This window comes from Centruroides vittatus, unplaced genomic scaffold, assembly GCF_030686945.1.
Source record: "Centruroides vittatus isolate TY-2023 unplaced genomic scaffold, ASM3068694v2 contig_3175, whole genome shotgun sequence".
In the NCBI taxonomy this organism is placed as follows: domain Eukaryota; kingdom Metazoa; phylum Arthropoda; class Arachnida; order Scorpiones; family Buthidae; genus Centruroides; species Centruroides vittatus.
In genome coordinates, this window is record NW_027122041.1 from 600182 (window position 1) to 624874 (window position 24693).

A 24693-nucleotide genomic window follows, 5' to 3' on the forward strand; every position below is an offset into this window, starting at 1 on the left:
TTTCATTTCTATTTACTAGATGAAATATGGCTTTTAAGAGGCAAGTTTGGTACGAAATATATCTGTAGATAAAATAAGATAATGTTCAGTATATAAAATGTGACTACTAAAATGAAGGTTCTGTACTAATTCTATTCAACATGTATATAGTACAGTAATCAAATTGGATTTTAGGACATAGGTTCGGTTCCTATTCAGCATAGAAATGTACTGATTTACGACGACAGATCGGTTCCTATCTAATTCAAAATATATTTTCTTCTATTTAATTTCTTCCTTAAGGTAGAGTTATTTAAATATTACGTTTGTTCTTAGGGTGTCATTTGTTTATTAAATATTCTTTAAGATTTAAGAAATGTTTGAGAGAACACGAGTTTATTTGTTAAAATAATCAAATATTTAATATAGATTTTTAAGGAAATTAAAACTTACCAAACAGGAATTTTTATCAATATTTAAAGAGATGGAATAAAATTCATAAAAATAAATTTTATATTGTGTTTATATTGTAAATATAACGCGTGTTGCTTCCCTTAAAAATCCCTTTTTAAGTTATTCCATATATATAATTCCATATAATTCCATTACATTATAATTTATAATTACAAGTAGTTAACCATTATAAAACCCACTGATATATTTATTCAAGACAATAATATTTAATTTTGTTTTTCATCAGAATGTTCCATTCATAAGCATAAACAACACAGAATACGATTAACTGTCTTTTAGACCTTCCTGTATATTTAGTATAAAATCATTTTTAGTTTCGATTAGAAATTGAATTTTTATTACTTACATTTATTGATTTTTTTATGTGATAATAAGTTGTTAATCTATAATTTTTGCAGTATAAAATATTAGGAATCGAACCCACGTCTTTTAACACGTCGAATGTTATAACAGTCAAAAATATCAGGGAGTTTAATGGAAACAGTTAAATTCAGTTTATTAATAAATCAAGTATTAAAGAACTTTTACGAATATATGATGAGATTAAAATAATTCCTACAAAATACCGTTAAAAATATTTAAATTATTCGATATAACATCAAAAGTTACTCGAAACAAGCAAGTTTTATGAGAACAAATTATTGGTTTTTCAATTTATAGTAAAATTTTTTGTCTTATTAAAAGTTATCTACAGAATAATACAAAAGTTAATTAACTAAATTATTTATTAATAATTATTTTAAAAAGCTGGAAATCGGTTCGTGTTCAATCGCTTTATCCAAAAGTAATCTAAAAACAAATCTAACTTTTTAACTAACAAAAGTAGCAGTCTCGATAAGAAAAAGCTGCATTAGAATTAGATAGAATAAACCAAAAAAAAAAAAAAACCCAATCTTTGCCCATAAAAGGCAATTGAAAAAATCTGTATCACTTAACTGAGATGCGGATCACCAAATGTAGAAACAGAACAAAAACAAGACCAAGTACACAAATATCCAAAAAACAAAGATCCAGGAGAAGACCAAAAGACACAAAACTGACGGTAAATCAGCTTAGCTACCAAATCAACTCCTATCTCGAGCGCTGAAAGTAGTTCGGTCTCCCGCACACTTTCAAGCATGGACACCAACTCCAAGCGGTTAGGTCTTGCAATAACGTTTAAAGTGACGGACCACCCTAAAGTGAAAGGATAAAATCATTTTTATTCTTCATCTTTGGAAAGGGAATCCGGCACCACTTAAAATATTATTGGGGGATCGACGGATTCATGTTTCCAAGGAAAGAATTTCAGGACATCTCGTATTCTAGCGTAGACCATCATTCACTATACTTCTCATTTCCAAGGAAGACATCGTTGACTGAAAAGAGTGGATAAGTCGGTTTTTTCCACTACCGGAATATGTTAACAGAATAACTATTGATAGAACTACGAGCTAATTTTTTGTCTACATTCTGATTATTAATTTTAATGTTTCTCGGGTTTCGTTTCTTTTGCTACAAAATTTATGTAATAGACTATAATAGTGTTTTCTTTGTAAACCTGAAACAGACTCTCTTTTTGTTCCGTGAATACATGTTAATTGCAAAAATTTGCATCGTAGTTTGCATGTTTGGACCTTCTAATCAAAAATACACAACGCAATGTCCCGAGTTAACTAAAATTCAATCGATATCATGGGAGCTGTTGGGCTAATCTGTTATAGTTCTTTTATAATCTTTTCAAAACTCTTTCCACCTTGTTGGCTCCACAAGGACGTTTTAAGCAAGCTTATGTTGGGTTCGGCCAGATCCAGAATGGAGTGGTACCATCCTCCGAAAATTTTCTGGGATTTTTCTACTCCTCCGGATTCAATCCCGGGTTCTCAGAACGGTGGACTGCCACCATAACCGCTCGGGCTCTCGGCCTGGGCTAATCTGGTATTGGTTATAAGAGGCTATTTCGACCATGCAGCACCTAACATATATATGGTGTGGATGCTGTACTGAAACCATAAATAATATTTAACTACAAAAAATAGATTGATTTATTAAAGATAAACAGCTATATTAATTAAGTACTTTTGTACATTAGACTACGCTATTTGTTTATTTAGTAAAGTTCTATCTGTTTATCTACTCGAATATAGAGCATAATTAAAACTACATAGTCTGTTTACTCGAGTAATTTTTAACTGCTGGCAAATTACAGTGATTGATTTATTGATTGTCCTTAGCTCGAGATCTTATTATATAACGAAGAAACACGATCTTATTATTTTAAGAAAACGAGATCTTATTATATAGCAAACGTATTTTAAAAAGTATAATTTTATATGATATGGTATTTCATATCTTAAAATTTTAAATAGAAAACCATACAAAAACATTACATAATCATTATCATTTTTCATTATTAATCTCATATATTTACATTACATAATGCACTATAAAACAACAAAAGTAAAAATAATCATTGATTTAAACTAGTAATTAAAAATTTTCTTATAAGTTAGTTTCTAATATGGCTACTTTTATTGATATTAGCTTAATTTATTTCTTTGTAAATGTATAATTTTATGGAGAAATAATAGCTGTAGCAAAACCATAGAAGTTTTATTTGTTTCTCATATTATTTAATTAATATAACCAGTGGCACGTTTTACGGATCTCGAGCAAAATAAATTTTGGGAACCCAGAATCAAAAATTTAGAGACCCAGAGCTTGAATGAGCCATAATGTAAACGGCCGGATCAGTCGAGGCGTCAGCCGGGTACATGATAGCTGGGTGATTCATATATATATATATATATATTACCAATACGAGTTAAATGAACGATTTTGTAATTAACAAACATATTTATACATATCATGCGTACTTTATTTATTTATTTTTATTCGTAGGACAGTTGATATCTACTAACAAATACATATAAAAACAAAGATAACAATTACATAAAAGTTATTAACTATAAATTCTTTCCAACTTCGGAAAAAGAAATGTTTTGAAACAATGTACTGGTAGCATCGTTAATTATTGTAAAAGTTTTTTGAAAATAAGTTTTTTCGAAGAACTTTTATACTTTTTTGCTATAATGTATATTGTATTAGTTTAATGTATGTTTAATTGTATGTAATTGTTGTCTTTGTTTTTATGTGTATTTGTTATTAGATATCAACTGTAGTGTCTAAGAAGTATCGAAAGTACTCCAGACAATAAGTTGGGTAAAATGTATGCGTGAGGACAACACCTTGACTTTCGATTAACAAAGGTTTAATAATAGACAAATACATCAGAACTTACACTACTACTACCAGATACAACTAACAACACTCGCGACAATTAATAGATCCTTTACGAGGAGCCAATCGTGTGATCTAAATAATAATTAATTTACAATATAATTTACAGATGAAGGTCACTCGCAGAATCTCCCTAGTATGATAACAAATTCTCTTTTTAGGGGTCCAAGAATCCACTCTCAACAGACTCGGCCACGTGGTTAACTGATGAGCTCAGAGAACGATAATATTAATCTTATCAGGTTATACGCCCCAAACACAGTCTAATGACAATGATAATTTATCATAACGTATAACTTACTACGATGCGATCCGATTGCTTCTCGAGTGATTTGCAACCAGTCGTCCAAACCGGGTCGTGTCCTTCCTTCCTACTTCACTCCCCACTCCAAACAAGCCTCTGTACGTCTGATCCAAGTCCCGGTTAGGAAAAAGAATAGTTCATCCGCACAGTGATGCCAAATGTTTTCAAAGAAAGTAGCCCAGCCAATCTTAAAAAGTAGCCCGTTAAAGTAAAAAGTAGCCTATTGCAGTAATAACATAAAATAAAACAAAATTATTCAAATTTTATATTAAAAAAGTGCACTGACCTTTAAAAATTAAAAGTTTAATGAATTTAAAAAATCGTCGTCATATATTTCACTCGCTTCTTTTTCATAAATTTTTGAGTCAAAATTTAGCATGGTATTGGTTGAATTAAAGTTAAAGCAGCATATGTTTTCATTTTTGAAGAAACATTTTATCCTCAAAATTGATGCTAGAAGATTCAAGCTCATTCTGTTTCTCAATTTGGTTTTGACTGAGGTCACCATAGAGAAAACTCTTTCCACTTGGCATTACTAATTTGCAAGGAACATAAACACAATGCAAACTTCGATATTTCGAAAAATGTAAGATCTCTTACAGCATTTTTAATAGTTGAGACTTTGCACCAAAACTCTGATGTATCAGTTGGAACGTTACCTGGAAAAATACTTGTTCAGTCTACTGTCAATAGATGCTGCCATTGCCTCTCTATTTCTTCAATTTTGGATTGATCAGCCAGAGCTATGGAGAGAGTTGGAAATGGAGGACGAGTAGGACTTAAGCAAATACTAGGAGATAAAACTCTGATTTTTTAAAGTAATTTAATGTTTTTAGGTATGCGAGTAAGAATTTCTTTACAGGCTCTTTTTAAAAACATCTTTCTTTAACTATAAATGCTTGTTCATAAGAAATTTCATTTGATGTTACTTTATTTACCAAAAAGTTTGAAAATTCATAGCCAAAATCAATTTTTTCATTAGACAGATAATGAGAATCATCATTTAAATCTACGCCAAGTTTTACAAATTCAGGAAACAAAACTCTTCTTAGTATTGATAATGTAAAGCTGCATAATTCATCAAGTATTCTAAAATGATCTGCCATTTCTTTTTGAAAGATCAAATTAATTTTTTTTTTCAAATTCGCTTAAGACAGGCTTCAAAAAGGTGAAATAAAGTCTATTGGTTTCATCAGTGTACATTTTACATAATTCCCTGGCATAATACCTATCAGAACTAGATGAAGCCATCTGAAAATGTAGTTTTAAAGCATCGCACTGATTGAGAATCCTTCCTACACATCTATTTCTAGCTAGCCAACGTACCCCTGATAATGGTATTATTTTCAGAGGATCATCGAAATCATGTATAAGTCTGTATATTTCCATGTATTTCTCATTTCGAAGAGCTGATCTACAGAACCAGTTATAGGTCTCTCTCATTAAATAACTAATATTAGTAGGCAACTCTTAAGATGCGTGTGAACAAGCTAAATGCAATGAATGACAGATACATTTAACAAGAATAAGGTCTGGATTATCTTGTTTCATCAAGTGTATAATGATTTATTAACTCCACAAAGATTAGAAGCCCCATCTGTTACAAGAGCATGCCAATTCTTAATATCAATACCTATATCACCAAAAAATCTTTTTAGTGATATAGTGACAATATCATGAAGTGCTTCAGCTGTTGTTGTTGTTACAGGAATTAATCCAAGAAAATTGGAAACAACTTTATTTTTTCTTTCACTATAGTATCTAATACAAAGACATAAATATTTTGCACAAGCAATATCTGTAGATTCATCTATAATAAGGGAAAATTTGCTATTAATTATTTCTTCAACTTGGGTCTGCAAATATAGCAGGAATTAACACTCTTAATAAGAGCCATGCATTTTGTTCTATATAATTGCAAATCAATTGCTTTTGACGAGGATGAAGTTTCTTGTTTAATCATCTCACCTAAATGATCAACACTAGATACACTTGCATGACAAGCTACAAATGCTGCTAACTCTAATTCAAACTTATTTATTTTGTTTTTATGTGTTTTTTCACATAAAAAGTCGTCCTCTAGTGCTAATGCCACAATCATAATATTACACTTTAAGTAAAAAACCAATACAGGTACGTGGCCGGAGTTATTTACATTTAATAAATATAAAAACATAAATAGGGCTTTTACAAAAAAAAAAAAAACTCTGCGTTTTGTCCCTTTTTTCCACCGTTCACACCACCAACAGTCCTTGAACAATTCACAAAAATTTCGGAGACGACCTTTGCGGAGGCAATAGCCTCAAAAGGAAGGTCGTCTCCGAAATTTTAACAATAAGAAACCGCAAGAGAAGATAACTTTTAAAGTTAAGCATAATTATATTTTATTCGAATCACTTTTCCTGGTAATCTGTTGTGTTCAAGATTTACCAAAATGACGATACTTTGAAGAAAACAGATTAAAACGAAAACAACGAAGGCTCCACAATAAAGTATCTTTCTGCTAGTAAGTTGTTTCATTGTTCACTCTTAACCCTATACACAGACACCTCACTATAACACTTTTTAATGCGACGATATTTAAAAGGTTAATGTGTGTATGAAGCGTGCATTGTCAGGAGATAGCAAATTAAATGATATTTATCTGGATATCTTAGAAAATATCTATTTTGAGTATGTATTAAAACACAGTTGAGTAAATCGGTAAAATCCCCCCAGAAAAATTCCCAAAACTTAAACATTTTTACTACAAAAACAAAAAGAAAAAAAAATTTGACAGGACCTATAAATATTAAAAATTCATTTATTTAGGTTTAAAATAGTTTTCAAACTAATTTTATATTATCACGTTTAGGTATTTCCCTTCACATTAATCTATCAAAGTGTTACAAGATGAGAAAAAAAAAATAAAAATAAAAACAATAAGAAACCGCAAGAGAAGATAACTTTTAAAGTTAAGAATAATTATATTTTATTCGAATCACTTTTCCTGGTAATCTGTTGTGTTCAAGATTCACCAAAATGACGATACTTTGAAGAAAACAGATTAAAACGAAGACAACGAAGGCTGGATTAACCCCCATTCAATCTCATAGGGACTGAAGGTCAAAAGGGTCCAGAAAGGGGTGACTTTTTTCCTTCCCCTCTGAAATAACTAGTTTTGTTTTCTCGTTTAATGATGATTATGATGATAATGATAATAATAATAATAACAATCGTAGGCTCAAAAGGCACTCAGTGGCAAGCATCCCTTCGACCTAGCCTAGGATTTTGTTGACAAAACTGCGTCCAACAGCTGTCAAGTACTATGTAAAAACCAAATTTCACAGTATTATTTGTAAGGAAAATACAATAACTTTCTATTTGAAGTTAAATTAACATAAATTTAGACATATTTCTTAAAAATGAATGCAAAGAAAAGTTGCGTAATACAAAAAAGTAATAACTGTTAAAAATCTTCATCTCGTTAAATCCGACCCCACTCTAGATAATGGTATATCCCTCTAACGCCCCACCACCTTTAACCGCCAACATTTAACAGCATCAATGGATCTGATATATAAATTTCCTTGCAAGATTTCAGAAAATTTTGGGAAAAGGCATAGGAGTTATTAAGCTTCAAAGAGAGTGAACAAAGTCGTGCCCCCCACGCTCAAACACTCACACTAACATCCGTATATACAGAAACCCTCGAATTACTATTATTATTTTCATTTTTTTTACCATCTTTCGAGATTTCAAGATCTTAAGTCCAAAAATATAAAAATCTTGGCGAGTCATTTTTTGACCGATTGTCATACTGTTATGCTGCCGGCAAAGTAAAAGTAAATACAAAAATGTACAGTAGGCTTACATGTAAAATAAATTATAGTGATTGGTAAATTCAAGAATTAAAAAATAATAGAAATACAGTTTTAAAAAAAATGGATAAACACGAGGAGATTTAAAAGTCGCCAAGAGAATTTACTCTCAAAGGGTAAAAAAATGTACAATTTCGATGAATTAACCAGCAAATTTATTTACAAAAATTATGTTTCGCAAACAGGTACATTTCCATCTGTATTGTTTTCAAGATGAGGTGTAATAAACACGTGTAAAAATACAACTACCGTAAATTTCTAATAATTCAAATCCTGTTGCTCCTGTATAAGGTTTTAAAAACTAGAGAGGAATTTCGTGCACAAAAAAGCACAAAAAAGCGAAACGCAGGAGTTGAGTGCCAAAAGCGGTAAGAACCGAAGTCCCTACTATTTAAGTAACAGTAGGGGCACTGCCCCACCGATTAAGCAAGATATTTTGAGTAATCAAAATATCTTGATTAATAATTATTTACACAATCTTAAAAAAAATACAGAGCAAGATAGACTATTAAGTTATTTTACCGGTTCTTATACAGTATGTATAACAGAAGGAAAGCATGGTGTTCGATCAAAAAAAAGTTGAGGTTTTTCCTGTATGTATGTTAGTGTGTGTGTGGTGAAACTTTATTTTTTATCCACTTTGAAGATTAATAACTCCTGAGTCTTTTGTTGAAAATTTCTGAAATTTTACAGGGAGGTTTGTATATTAGGGGCTGTCCATAAATTATGTCGGCATTTTACTTGAAATTTTTTCTCCCCTACCCCCATTGTCCCAGTTTGTCTAAGTTTCCGTTACCCCTTCCCCACTTCGAACGTCCAACAAAACTGAACTTTCCTTACAACCTTTATCATTTTATGAATAATAAAATGCATAAACTGTATAAAATTTAATGAAATAAATCAGACGTGCATTGAAGTTCAACTCTTCTCCTCTCCTTTGTCCGACTTTGTATGACTTGTCTTAAAGGAAAAGTCATACAAAGTCGGCACAAATGGGTAAGATAAGAATTTGAGGTGGAGAGAATATATTTTAAATTAAATAAATTAAAAATATGATTAGAAATTGCAGCCCGGCATTGTGACAATGTCACAATAAATAATTGCTCATTAAACAGGGATTTTTATCATAAGTGAACAAAATTACTCCTTTTAAGCTTGTGGTATCGTGTCCTAGAATAATCGAAAGTCATTGGACTCCTCTTCGATTGCTGGAAAATTTGAGCAAGATCTCTTGCAGCTTTTTATGATAGCAAAGACAAAAATGGGTCTTTCTATTGATAAAATTCATAATTTTTTTATAAGAAATTCATTGATAAGAAATTTTAAAACTTTACCTGTCTTTTTTCTTGTAAAAACTTGTTTTTATGTTATAATTTTTATTCCTTCCAACAAACTGAGCATTTACTCGTGACCATAATATCTTAGAAAATTGTTTTAGAAAACTATTGGAAATTTTAAGGAAATTTTAGGAAAGTTACGCTGAAAATTTCCAACATTTTTCCTACATTATTTTCCGAAGTACTTATCGAATAACTTACGAACAAATTATCTATAAAATAATAAAACTAAAAAAAAATTCTGTAAAAATATAAGTAAAATAAATGATTGGCCTACATAAAATAATTTTAGATTAATCTTACTACTTAAATTCTTTTTAAAAAATTAAGAAATATCACCCTTAAGAATTGATTTTAAAGATTAGTAAAAACAACTGAAGAGTATTAGTTTCATTTATTTTCATATTTCTCACAAACATTTTGTACATTTATAAATACATATTTGTAGAATATGTTATTTAGAAGTATCTAATTATTAACGATAAAATACAGTGTGTATAAATTATTCACCTGATAAAAAATTTTTAATAATTTATTTGAATATACATTATCGAACGATTTCTCTCAAAAAGTTTTCATAGAGGAATAACTACTCTTCAGTTAATGTACTGTACCTACAGTAAGAGTACCTCTGCTAGTTCGAAGAATATCAAGACAATAGCTAATTCCAAGTAGTGTAAATGTCAATCGTGATAAAAACAATTATTTACTCAATCCTGTACCTGTACTATTTTGCACAAATATTGTCCTTGAAGTAGTTACATTAAGAAAAAATTCTACTGTGATGTGTGGAACAGGTTGAATTAGTGGAATGGAGCTACCAAGGTAGATCCATTAGTTACCCATTAGCAAACTTGTTTACTCTAATGTAAAAACTTATGATGAGAATTTCTATCAGATCATATGATGAAAAATTAATTTTGCTGCGGAATTAGCTGTGTAAAACCATTTTACGTGAGTTGATAAAAAAGGTTATAAATAAGAAACATATCTCAGATAACAAGTGAATATAAGACGTTATTTATATACAGTGAAAACTACTTAGGCGACCACCTGCATTCGACGGGCACCTGTCAAAACGAGCAAAAATTTTTGGCACGGAATACTTTATACATAGAGTCTTCGTATAAGTTATCCGTATTAAACGACCACCTGTGTAACGCGACCGCGGGCATGGCAAAGTTTAACTGTGGGAAAACGAAATTTATTTTACCGTTGACGGCCTACCTTATTTCCACGATATTTTTAAAAAAGTAATATTCAAGTAATTTTTGCACGCAAAATATTCAAAAAACAATAAACGCATTAATCAGTTTTACAGGCAACCTTCCTTTTTCGATTCCGCGATTGTAATTGATGTAATGAAATCGTATTATGAGAAAAAATAATAAAATCGTTTTATTATTAATTAATAATTTTTCTTATCGTACTTAAGAAAATATTAAATATTTAAAAAATACAGTATTTTTAAAGTTTAAATAAGATTAAACTGACGAAAACCAACCAAAGTGATGGAGAGATACAACGCGCTTGTATATCGACGACGTAATACACGTAATTGAGGAGCGAACGAAAAGAACCGAGTTGAATTTATTAAATCGGAAGAAAGAAAGAGTGCATTAGCCTATAATCGAGAAAATGCGAGCATTGTATTAATCTTTAAAATATTGGTATTAAATCTGTCTTATAAAATCATGACGACTTCTGTACATCGAGTTATCCGATAGAATAAAATACAATACCAATATAGATAGCTCTATCGTTGAAAAAATTCGCTTATTTTTGCTCACCTCGAGTTTTGTTTAGTGGAAATGGCTAAAAAGTGCGCAAAATACGTACGGAAATACGGTATTACAGCAACACCGGTATTGGACGACCACCTGTCTAAAAGATCCCTTTTTGAAGGAACCGTGAATGGTCGCCATAGACAGGTTTTACTGTATACATAAACTATTTTTCGACAGAATCATTTTGTTGATTCAGACATTTATCTGATCGTATGACCAACTTTTCCATTCCAAGTTAAAAGAATCATGTTTCAGCTGTTGCAGCCATATTTTTTGTAGTGCTTTAACGTCATAGTCACAATGGAATCGGCTACCAGATAAATGTTCTTTGAGAAGAGTAAACAGATAAAATCATTGGGGGACAAATCCGAACTTCAGGTGGATATTTCCACAGTTCCCATTTGAATTTTTGAAGCAATTGTTGTCTGCGAAGAATAGTGATATTATCGTGCAGGAGAATGACTCCTTCAATCAACAACACTGGACATTTCCGTCGGATGGATTCAGAAAATTTTCTAAGGGTGTCACAATACCGATCAGCAGTGATTGTGTATCTTGGCTCTAAGAAGTCAATGACCATAATGCCCGACGATCCTAGAAAATGGTAACCATGACTTCCCCAGCTCACGGTAACCTTGAACTTTTTGGGTTAGTGATGAAAGAAGTTCCATTCCATCTATTTTCCTCGTAAGTATAAATTTACCCACCTTCTTTATCGCGTGTTAGATTTATAGCTGTTGTAACCTTTTTTTTCATTTATCCTTGTATATTATCTGTTACAGAAAATTATTAAGTGACGTTATAATCAGACGAATAATGTGATATCCTGTTTAAGAAATATACACTTCATGATTTGATAACATTTTCTACACTTTCTATGAGCAGTAAAATAATTATATAACCGTAATCAATATTACTAAGTGAGTTAATTTTTTCACATGAGTATAAATATGTTCGAATCTAATTAATTATTTAAACTGTAACAGAATTTTTTTAAAATTTAATTACATTTTAACAGAATGTTGGCATTTTCCCCTTGTTAAACTACAAACGACAAGAACTACTAACATAAAATTACAAAGAATATTTAATAGAAATTAGTGTATAAAGGTCTAAATCAATTAAAATTAATCAGACAGAAACATTCGAAAGTACAATGTAATCCGAACCCACAATCTAGTGAATTAAGAATAACATCTTAACACATTCTTCTAGCAGACAAAGAAATGTTTTTCCTTTTTGGATTAACATGAATATATTATTATCAAAGAAATTTCTTACAATTTTATATTAAATTAAGTTTATTTACACTCCAGAAACAACTAAATCCGTTTTAAAATTCTACCTATTAAAACAGCTTCTTGCAATTAAATAAAATAAAGATAAAGTGAATAAAATCGAAATAAAATTAAACTACTGTTTATAAATACTATTTAAAAGAATTTTAAAAATTAACTAAGTTGTCAATTTTTCATTTTTTAACAAGTAAATTTAGTTCTTATTCTTGTCACTGTATTCATTTGACACTATTGTAAAACTATATAATAAAATGCTAAAACTAGATGTTATCAATAGATAAATGTAGTTCATAATAAAAGTGAAATAAAATAAACCAAAAATCAAAATGTCTTGTTGCAATTTTAATGAATCATTGTAATATTTTTAATCAGAAATGTCAATAAATTTCCTATTTAAATAAACAGTACACTTTGAAACAAGTAGTTTAAACAATTCTTTATATATTATGTGTATAAAACAACTGTTGAAACTACTTGTTTCTATATATATATACATAAATACATACATTTATATTTATATTTAGACTTATTCTTTATGTGTAAAGAATACTTATATACATTAATATTATAAACGAACACTACTATTTAATACAAACCCCCTGGCTCAGGTCACACACAAAAAGAAATACTTTAAATATTCATGTTAAAATAATAAATATTTAAAAATCATATTCAAAATCTTAAATCAGATATTGAAATACTTTAAATATTCGTGTTAAAATAATAAATATTTAAAAATCATATTCAAAATCTTAAATCAGATATTGAAATTGCTTCTAAAAAAATTTACTAATTCGTAAGTACATTAGAACGGAGATTTAATGAATACTTTTGAGACAGGTAACTTTAAAGTATCCTTTAAAGTATACTAAACTCGGTTCGCATTGTATTTTACGAAAAACTATTTATAAAATGTGTTAATTATATTCTAGTTTAGTCAGATAAAGTTTAAACTATACAGTAACATCTTACTTATGAAGCTATCTTTGGAATATAGAATTTCTTGACACATTAATGAGGTGATCATTTGAGTTATGAAAAACTGTACATAGAGTTTAATACAAATTATAAAAGTAAACACAAAATAAATAAATAAAAATTTACACAAGACTTTGCAATATACAGTAATTCAAAACTTTACTTCAGTGTACGATACTCGAATAAACCCTACAGCTTGCATTCACTGTACATGTACTGCATACATGTACTGCAGTATATGTGCAGTGAATGCAAGCTGAAGGGTTTATTCGAGTATCGTACAGTATAGTAGTAAATGCAATTTTTTACACTCATAAACGAAATCAATATGTTTATGAAGTGTAGTAAAAGTTGTATTTAAATATTGTATGTTAACAGTAAAATTCAGAAAAATTATTAAACAGAAGTCATTAGTTATGCAGAAGTGGCCAGGTAGAAGTAATTGAACCGGTTTTTATATCAGATTTATCTGTGATTTTCTTCGTCGAGTGCTGTGGATGACGTAGACGATTATCGCTAATTTACACAATAATAATTACGAAATCTGACTGTATTTTTAAAAAATACAGTCAGATTTCGTGTACAATTATTGAACAAACTGATCGAAATTAAAGTGTTTTTCTTACTAAATTTTGGAGATAAATTTAATTTGTTGAGTGTAAATAAAGATAATTTTATTTGAATGTCATCTGTGAGAGGGAATTCGGTGACCTGTTCCAAACTAAAGCAACAAACCTCAATTTCGTTTAAAATGCTTTAAGTTGAGTTTAGAAACGTTGGGTTTTCCTATTCTGTTCGTCACTTAAAAGAAGATAAATAGCACTTTGGAACTCTTGGCCACTTAAGCGAAATTGCCAATGGTCACCAATTTTGGTTTATATTAAAACTGATACAGTTTTATAGAAGAACTTTGGGAAAGCCACAAAGCGAAGTTTAACTATAATTTTAATCTTTAATTTAAATATAATTTGTTGATCTAGGAAGTTAACTAATGTAATATACTCGTGTAATAAACGATAAATTAGGTTAACACAAGTTAGTTATTTTTTGTTCATTTATGGTGCAATATTAAATAATGTTTGTTTGATAGTATAAAAATCATGCCTTGATAATATACTCAATTATCTAACTAAATAATTTATATATATATATATCACATTTTCATCATATATTTGAGGCATATCCTGAATTAAGAAAATTATTTCTAATTTAATACAATACTATAATGTTAATTGTAATAAAATTGTGAAAATCTCAATATATGACCCTATAATACATATTTTTATATTATATTCTGTTTTATATTAATGCATGTAAATGTTATTAAGTTCTAACTTCCTGAAATTTTATTTAAAGAAAAGAAAATCTTGATAATATGACAGTGTTTCCTAGATATTTTTGAACAACAACAAAAAAAAAAAAAAAAAAAAAAAAAAAAATTTTCTATCGATATAGGTCGACAAATACAAATACTGTACATAGATCCTGTTTAAATTTATCAAATTTCTTTTAAAACGTAGCATATAAATTGCAAATTCGATAAATAATATCACGAATATTAAGTGAAAAGATTTTAAGAGGTAAGTCTTTTTACGAAAATACTTCAAGAATTATATCAATATGATTTTAAATAACTTATACTTCCTTTACAAGTTTAGTTAATATTTAAAAATTACTGATAATTACAATATATGTTTTAACTTTAACTGATTCTGATATAAATAGAAAACGATGTAAATATTATATGTTCTTTAATTTCGTTGTGGAACTATTAATCTATTATTCATGTATATTTTATCGTAGACTCAAATAGAAGAGACTCAGCAGGCCATCTTGCTAAGTCTCGCATACACAGAACACAAAAGATATATTATCTTGTTCTGTGAAACAATAGCCTGAGAAAACACCTGTATATCCAGAACCCCCTGGCTCAGGTCACACACAAAAAGAAAATAATAATAATAAGATGAAATAAAGAGCGAGAGAGAGAGTATACCTTTGAAGGTCTTTCTGACCAGGATCAATCAGAAGGGTCCTCTTGCCTGTATGGGTATGTCTAATATACAGAAGACTTAAAAATTTATTCCTTTTTATATCTTTTTATTTAAAAAATCAGTTTTTCTTCTTTTACTTATTTTATTTATATACGGGGTGACATCAAAAGTCTCCCTCGGTCAGTTATTTCAAAAACTAATAGGATAATCACTGTTTATGTTTTGTCGATGTTCGTCATGCGCCAAACGATGGTGCAAGTTGCGAATTTTTGACCTTTCCAGTCCTTCTATCAGATAGCGTTATTATAATTTCAGTCTCTAATAAAATGCGGCAAAATTGTCAATTGAAAAGTTGTAGCGCATGAAAAAGAATGCACTGTTACTTATTAATTAATTCCGAAATATAAAGATGAATCTCGGAATAGATTGTCAAATATGATAAGTAAATGTTTCGCAGCACAAAACGCAATGAACAGAAGTGCATCACTTCATAACACGAATGCAATGCGCACATGGTTAAATCACTGGTTCTCAACCTTTCTGAGGCTGCAGAACACCATTTATGTACTTTTAATAAAAAGTATGAGAAGCATTATCATCAATATAATCAAAAATCGATAAGCGATTTCAAGTTTACTATTCTCACAAAACAATAAATTAATAAAAACTTCAATAAAATATTTTGTTTTTCGTTGAACATTTGGACTAAGTTTGCAGAACACAGGTTGAGAACAACTGGCTTAAATATTCTGTTAGGTTTACATTTGCAGTAATATGGTAATTAGGTTAGCGCTGTTTTATTTAACGGTACAAGCTATTTGCAAATGATCTGATTTAATAATAAATAGGATCATTTGCAAATGATCCTATTTATTATTAAATCAGATCATTTGCATATTCATATCCGTATTTCTCGATAATCATGAATATAATTGATTATATACTCAGTATGGCCAAACTACGACTCAGTTATACGTACAGAACTTAGCATAGATTTTTATAAACTTGATACTAACTACTTACACATATATAAATAATATTTGTATAAATTCTCTGACTATTGTACAGTTTAATATACATACGGATTGTAAAAGTAACTTGCAACTTAGGCAAGTGTAATTTAGGCAACTGAAAAGTAAGGGGCGTTCGTAAAGTCGTTAAACGAAACAAAAACTAGTAGTGCGATAACTGTAGTTTTTCAATTATATAGTCTAATAAAATATCGTTCAAATAGAGAACTCGGATCTTGTGATAGACGATTTATGACTTCTGTCGTGACAAGGTTTGGTCAAACTTGTTATAAACGTGTAGACATAAAAATTGATAATGTCAGATTTGAAGTAATTGTGCGTTTATAAAATAATGTTTTCAATCAAATTTTGCGCGTGACTAATTTTAAAATAAAATACATTTTATAATAAAAACTAGCAGATAGGCCCGGCATTGCTCGGGCAAAAGTAATGATAGCGAAGATTAAGATTATTACGTTATAGTCACATAAGAAAAAAAGTAATTTCATCAACGAACTGAGTATTTCTAAAGAAAGGTCGAATTTGAAAATCGAATGTTCTAATATTGTTCGATTTTCACGACGTGTTCTGATTTTATCGTTCGATTTTCATCGAATGTTCTAAAAAAGAAAAGTCGAGAAAAACCGAACTAATCTGTTTAAATTTGAAAATCGGATGTGTTCTAACATATTACTCTTTTTCTTTTTTCTTCCAGAGCCCGTGATTCTTGCACGTCGCTTTCTCTTGTTCTCCATTGTTACTTAACACTTCTATTGATACTTAACACTTTCATTGTTGATGGAAGTGTTAAGCCTTAATCCTGTCCCTCTCCCCGTGGGGAGAAATTTCGAAAAATCCCTTCTTAGTGTGCGTTTTTGTGACGTACCGTAACTATGTACCAAATTTCAACTTTCAACTCTTAACCGTTTGGGCTCTTAACATTTCCATTGTTACGTAACACTTCCATTGTTAACACTTCCATTATTACTTCACACTTCCATTGTTGCTTCACACTTCCATTGTTACTTAACACTTCCATTGTTGATGGAAGTGTTAAGACTTAATCCTGTCCCCCTCCCCCGTGGGGAAGAATTTCGAAAAATCCCTTCTTAGTGTGCGTTTTCTTAACATACCCTAACTGCGTACCAAATTTCAACTTTTAACTCCTAACCGTTTAGGCACGTCTCGATAATGTATATAGAAGCTTTAATCCTGTCCCTCTCCCCCGTGGAGAAGAATTTCGAAAAATCCCTTCTTAGTGTGCGTTTTCTTAACATACCCTAACTGCGTACCAAATTTCAACTTTTAACTCCTAACCGTTTAGGCACGTCTCGATAATGTATATAGAAGCTTTAATCCTGTCCCTCTCCCCCGTGGAGAAGAATTTCGAAAAATCCCTTCTTAGTGTGCGTTTTCGTGACGTACCCTAACTGTGTACCAAATTTCAACTTTCAACTCCTAACCGTTTGGGCTCTGCGCTGATTATTATTATTATTATTATTATCAACTCGTCTCGATTATATATATAGATTAATATATTGGATTCATTAATAATAGAATTTTTTATTATTCCTAATTAATCTTAATTTTATAAAAGAGAAAAATTGCCTCACGGCTAGTTAATTCGTATTCAGGACAGTAAAATGCATATAAATCAATCAAAATAGCGACGTAAAGTTTTTCATGGAAGTAATACTTCCGTATTAAAAATTCGTAATACTAAAAAAGAAAAAGGAAGTCAAGAAAACGTACGTTTGCCGTAACTAGTTTTAGTGTTATTAAACACGTTACTCTAACGAAAGACATTATCAATTTGACTTCTAATTCATCACTCTACCGGTGTATCATGTAGTTATTTAAGTTAAATACCCTATTTATAAATAGGATGAATATGTTGCTAACATATTTTACATATAACTGTATCAAATATTTCTCTTTCTTTATTTCCGTTTTCATTGATTTTAAAGGAAGAATATATATATATATATATACCATATTTCCTCGACTAATCAGGAATTTAGAATAAAACCCGGGGAATAATGATGTTAAAAGTAAACCCGGGTTGAAAAACATGGGAAACATGTTGAAGTACTGCACTGTAGGACAGGAATGGCGAACCTATGACACGATGGGAGAATCAACTGGCACGTAACGTGTCATACGATTTCGGTTTATCACCCATCTTTTTCAATAATCCTTTCGGTTTAACTATGAAAACCATAATAATTTAAAATGTTGCAGTTGTAACCCATAAATACAGTCAATAAATAATTTTGATAGTTCAAAAAATGTATGAGTAATTAAGATTTTTCTTTCAATTTTTACCCACCGTTTCCTGTTGCAAGGTAATAATAAACCCGGACCTCGAAAGACTCCAGGGTCTCAAATAAACCCCGATGGATACGTACTAGGGTTTCTTATTTCCCGGTTTTTTGCTTGTTCCGGGATATAATTAATTGTTTTTGAGATATAAAATAAATCTTAAAATCGAATAATATAATTATTTTTCATTTTTTAAAGTAATTTAATACGTTCTTCAACCTCCAAAATCATATTAATAATGCTGTGTAAGATATATGTTAAAAATTACTTTTGAATTACGTAGAAAAATTAACTTAGATCAAACTTCTAAGTTACAAAGTAATTTTCGTTATTTAAATAAAACACAATACAAACATTATTGTAAATTTTTATAAGATTTTAAAAAGCAAAGTCGGTCGCTACTTCGATCACTCGATCTAGTTCTTATTTTAGTAATGAAAAGCCCTGCTACCGAGAATGCCCTTTACGATTCAATTCATGTGGGTGGAATAGTCTTTAAAGCATTTAAGAGAAGACAGATGTTATGTGTTTTTCACCCGTAACCTGGAAGATTTCTAGTTCGTTTTCGAGATGCGTTGTAGTACTTCTTTTTCTCTCTAATATTCTTGATTTGTCTACCGCGGCTGCTTTTATAGCGGCATCAAAGCTTATAGCCCGATAATTCGGCAGTTCGTTTGGCTTTAATAATCGGGTTTATGAAGAAAAACGTCACACTTGCATACTTCGTACTCGTTTGTATCCTTGCCCAATTTGCACAATTTGGCATAATGCAGTTATTCAAGCTACTGATGGTTAAAAATTAAGACAGCATAAGCACAGTTATTCCATATATTACAGGTTCTGACAAGTAAAGAATTTTCAGAGTCCTGTCACAAATAGGCTACATATTGATTAGTGACAATCTGTGACATGCCATAAGTAAAAATTTAAAAACCTAATAAGCAGGCTTAAAATTAATAAATACAAATGTATTCTGACAGTTTATGGTTAATTATATTTTCTATTTGCAAAATTTCCTCAACTTTAACACAGAATAAGAAAAAAGTGAACCTTTAAGAAATTTGCAGGATTTCCCGGGATGAGAAGAATTTCCCGGGTTAAGAAACAGCCGGGATCCCGTTGGAAAAACCCTAGTACGTACTGTATATTTAAAAATCAATCCCTCTAGGTTTAATTAATCGAGAAAACTCTATATACAGGAAATCCTCATTAATTCGATCTCGGATAGTTCGAAATCCCGTTAGTTCGAAATACGGCTACTTTGAAATTCGAAGTAAAAATTCTGTCCGAATTGTGATATGCGTATGTTAATTCGTTCGTTTAGATCAGGCCTGGCCAACCCAAATTGTTTCGCGGGCCACTTTGATCACGCGCAACATTACGGTGGGCCACAATTTAGGCAAACATGCTTTTAAAAAAGTAAAACAAATACAAAATGAATAAGATTTCATTGTTATACCAAGAGTTCGTACTCGCACTTGCGCATTATAACAATGACACATGCAAATTTTCATTTATTTAATTGCTTTGGTATACATATAACGAGAAACAAAAAAGTTGAAATAGATATATAATATCGCTTAACGGACCACACAATTTAACGTGACGGGTGCGGGTTGGCCAGACCTGGTTTAGTCGAAGTGCCTCCATGCTATGAATGAACAATAGATCAAGAACAACTCTAATTTAGCTAATATTACTTTACTTTTACAGTAACACATTTTCGGGTGTCATCTTACCCATGGACTACTCTTTTTTTTTCTCTTATCTCATAAAATACGGTGGTTTTTGGGTTTGCAAGATTGGGCTACAAGTATCAGATTGAGATATTTATAGAGCACTATCTAGATCAGTGATTCCCAAACTTTTTCGATCCACCGCCTCCTTTGTTCCATAAAGTTATACCCAACGCCCCCTAACCCATTTTCTCTTGTGTGAGAACTGATTGGAAATATTCTTAGGAAAATTTTTCTATGAGTCTCACACTTTGTGCCCTTACCGTATATTGTTCTCAACATCTGGAAACCATTAAACGCAATGTTTCCTCTTATCCGTTTAACAGAGGAAAGGGAACGGCTGTCAGTGACCCCAACTTTTGCCTTTGTCACCGTTCAGTACAAGGTCTGTACAAGAAGGTCAGGACACGCGTGACCTACTTCTTGAGCCGCCATTTTGGGGTATTTTGAGTCGCATGTTTTAAGCAAACTTGTACGAGCAGTCAGTTTTATACGACATTAATTAAACTAAAATTGCATAAATCCAGTGATTTCCAGTCAAAATTATAATAATAATTTCGGATGATTATGCAACCCCAATTTTATGCAACTTTTCGATCAAATAGTTTAAAAGAAACAATCATCCACATCATTAGCTGTCGTGAATGAAACTAATTAAATAGGTGCTAAAATTGATACAATTACATATATAAGCACTTCGTAAAGTAATGCAATAACATAAGTTATCCAAAATTTTATTTTAAAGCATTTACCAATACAATATTAATGCATTAAAAAATAAATACTGGACTAACGTTTAATTAATGAACATTTTTTACTTTACAAAGGCTTAAACGTCATATTTTCCTAATTACATAAAATCTAATCAAAAAGGATAATATTAAACACAATTTGATGATATTTTTAACAGAGCTTATCTGAGATATAACTTCTTTCTCTGTAAACACACAAGATACAAATATAATAAAACACCATTTTCGGAAGTCAGCAGAATTACGCATAAATGAGCTTTTGCTTCCATACAGTTTTTTTACATTCAAAGTACTGTTCATATCTCTGGCAAAAATATGTAATCTCACTGACAGAAAAGTTGAGATTAACAGTTCAAACTGAGATTCTTCGAAATGAAGCTGAACAACAAATAATTTAATGTGAGCTCACGTATACATCTATAAAGCTATAAAGACAGTACCTATAGAAAAATACATAATATACACTATCCTCACATAGTTTAGAATGTTCAGTTGGCTGCCACTTATCCCGTCTGCAGTTCTGCACCCATTTCGCTTTCCTCTGCTTATCTGCAGGAAATCTAAACAATCGAAGGTCGGTAGACTTACTTTTACAATTAGGTGCCACAGAATAACCCATTGTTTAACGTTTTGAGTATGTATATACGTAATAATAGTCGACTCACGCAGGAACCACGTGTGGTGATCTCTATCGATATGCCCCAACATGGCCGCTGCCGCATAGAATCACGGGAGCGTGTCCTGACCTTCTTATACAGACCTTGGTTCAGTACCCTGCCTCCAGCGCCTCCTAGATTTACTCACCGCCCACAAGGGTGCGTTATCGCCCACTTTGAGAAACGCTGATCTAGACTATTACATTTGGACGACTTACTTTTTGACTTTTTTTTTTTTTTTTGCTTAGACTACTACTTCTTGGGCCCCTTTAATAATAATTTGAGCTACATTTTGAGGAATTCTGCTTTACTTTTTATAAAACTATCTAGCGACCTGTGAGATTCTCACTCGATACGTGCTATTTATCTGCAGTTTATTTATATTATTATTATTATTATTATTATTATTATTAATTATTATTATTAATTATTAATTAACGAAAACAGCATTCTGTATACATAGCAGTAATCCATTTGCTTAATAAATTACATTTATTACATGACATTTGGCATATCGTACAGAAATATGAAAATCTCGATTAATTCGAAACTCAATAATTCGAAGTAGCGATTATTTCGTCCCTTATATTTAATTCCTATACTTTATCGTTGTTAACACTAAATATTAAGTAGGCCCAATTTAGAAAAGTTTTTAAAATTTAAGTATTATTAATTCTAATTAAATATTTAATTGTTATATTACTGATTAAGTTTACCAAATTTTACTGCATGTAAGTCGCACCTTATTCCAGTATAGAATATTTAGGAAAAATATAAGTATTTAGTGTATTTAAGCCATCCCGCGCTTTTGGCACGCAACCCCAAAATTTTTAATGTGTCCTGGTATTAAAAAAGTAAAATTAGACTGCATATTCCTCGTATTGTTCAGAAAAAAGGGGAGTTTAAAAAATGTCATTTACAATTAAAATTTTTTACTATTAAAATATCCTACATGTATACACGGAAAAGCGGCTTAGCTATAGCAAATAATATTGTTTAATTAAACAATAACATTTTCTATTTAAGAGTTAGGCAAGGTAGAGGTTACCTGTAGCTTAATGAAGGTCGTTTGTGAAATATTCATTTGCCTATGGAAGATTGCAACTTGAAATATAAGACTCAGGACGATTTTTGAGTCTTATTTAAAGATAAAAGTTGCCTCTTAAATGCCATAAAAATACGGCAATTAAGTGACTAAAATTTTAAATTTTTATAAAGTAATTCAACATAAAATAATTAATAATTCTAAACATATAAGTTGGAATCTCTCATGCTTGAGGTCTAGTGAAAATTCTTCTACATTTAAAAATACTGACTGAGGAAGAGTTTCAAAAAATTCTGAAAAAGTAAATCACTTCATATAATTTTATTTTAATTGCCTTTAATTATTATTTTAAAATATAATGTTGATATAATTTACATCATAAACTCAAGTAAAAGTATTGATTAGTCGAAACACAAAACTTTCGTTCTTCTTAAATTAATAATAAATTTCTTAATATCAAAATCATCAATCAAAATTAAGATTTAAGTTTTGATAATAAAGAATAATTTTTTATAAAAATCCCAGCTATTTATTTTTATAACACTAATATTATATTATTTTTGATATCTACACTTGACTCATTATCTCTTATTGTCAATAAGCGAGACAAATATCTCTCAAATATTGTTCAAATTATCATATAAAATCATCTATTAATATAATACAAGGTCGTCTGTTGAATGTGAAATCTTCCTGTTCCAGAAAAAATATTCTTCAAGGCGTGGTTCACTATTCATTAAAAAGGTTAATTGATATCTGATGATTATGGAAGTGGAATTAATATATGTGTTTTATTTTAGAAATAAAATGAGTAGGCCTAATAACTTTAATAATTGTTTTTGGCAACAAACAGTTTTTAATATTCTTTAAAGTAAAATCATTAAAAAATAATGATAAATTATATGACATATATATTTTGACTTTTTCCTGTGGACTCTAAGAGGGTTTTTTGGCAAGCTCATTTTGGGTTTGGCTCGGCTCACAATGCGGGAATCAGATGATGAGGAAGTCAGAAATCTGGTAAAGGATGGAGCCTTACATATTCATGACGGACCACCTCCGAAAAATTCACGGATTTTCCTACCCGTCCAGATTCGTTTCCGGACTCCCAGAGCGGTAGGTTGATATATTAATCGCTTGGACGTCAATTAAAAACAACTATGGGTTTTTAAGTTTTCTCCGGGCCCAGGAATGTCTCAAGCTACCTCTTTCTCATGACCCTACTTTGGGCCATGACAGTGCTTGCTTCAGGTAGGCCTACATTGCGATTAGTTTCTTCAAACAAGAATGATCTAAAAATGAAGCTGTCTTTGGCGTACATTCTTAAGATGGAGAAATTTCCGAAATATAACTGCTGCATTGCCGTAGCTTTCATAAAATAGCATCATAAAAAATGTCGTTCCAACAAGGTGATGGCCATCTAACTGATAAGAACACATTACAACCACATATTTTTACCTAGAACTCGACTACAAGATGTGTGCTTATGAAAAGGAAACTGCTTTTTCATTGCTTGCCGAGACAAAAGTGCCATACTTTAATTATGATCACCCAGTATTTGAAAAATATAGCAATTTAGTCTTTTTAATGATTAATTGTTTTTTGGCCACTCTATATACATCTATATTATTTGCAAAGACCATTTTTTGGGTCCAGATCACCGTAGAAAACGATTTAATTTTGAATTTTTAGATTGCAGTAATTTCCAAGTCCTACGTGATCTTTAATTGCTGATTTCTTAATCTAGCACCTAATAAGTTTGTGGAAAAACCTTGACTTCGATTTAGATCTATCAATTTGTTCGCTCAAAAATTCTCATTACATCGGGTATAACACTAAACTGAAGTAAGTCAAATAATAAAAATTACATACTATATATTAA

The 24693-nt window shown here is 30.5% G+C and overlaps 1 protein-coding gene across 1 annotated transcript in view; it reads right to left on the minus strand.

Annotated features, from left to right (window-relative positions):
* The window catches only part of LManII (Lysosomal alpha-mannosidase II), a 37766-nt gene that overhangs the window by 10852 nt on the left and 2221 nt on the right, over positions 1–24693 (minus strand). The gene's annotated exons all lie outside the window — the stretch shown is intronic.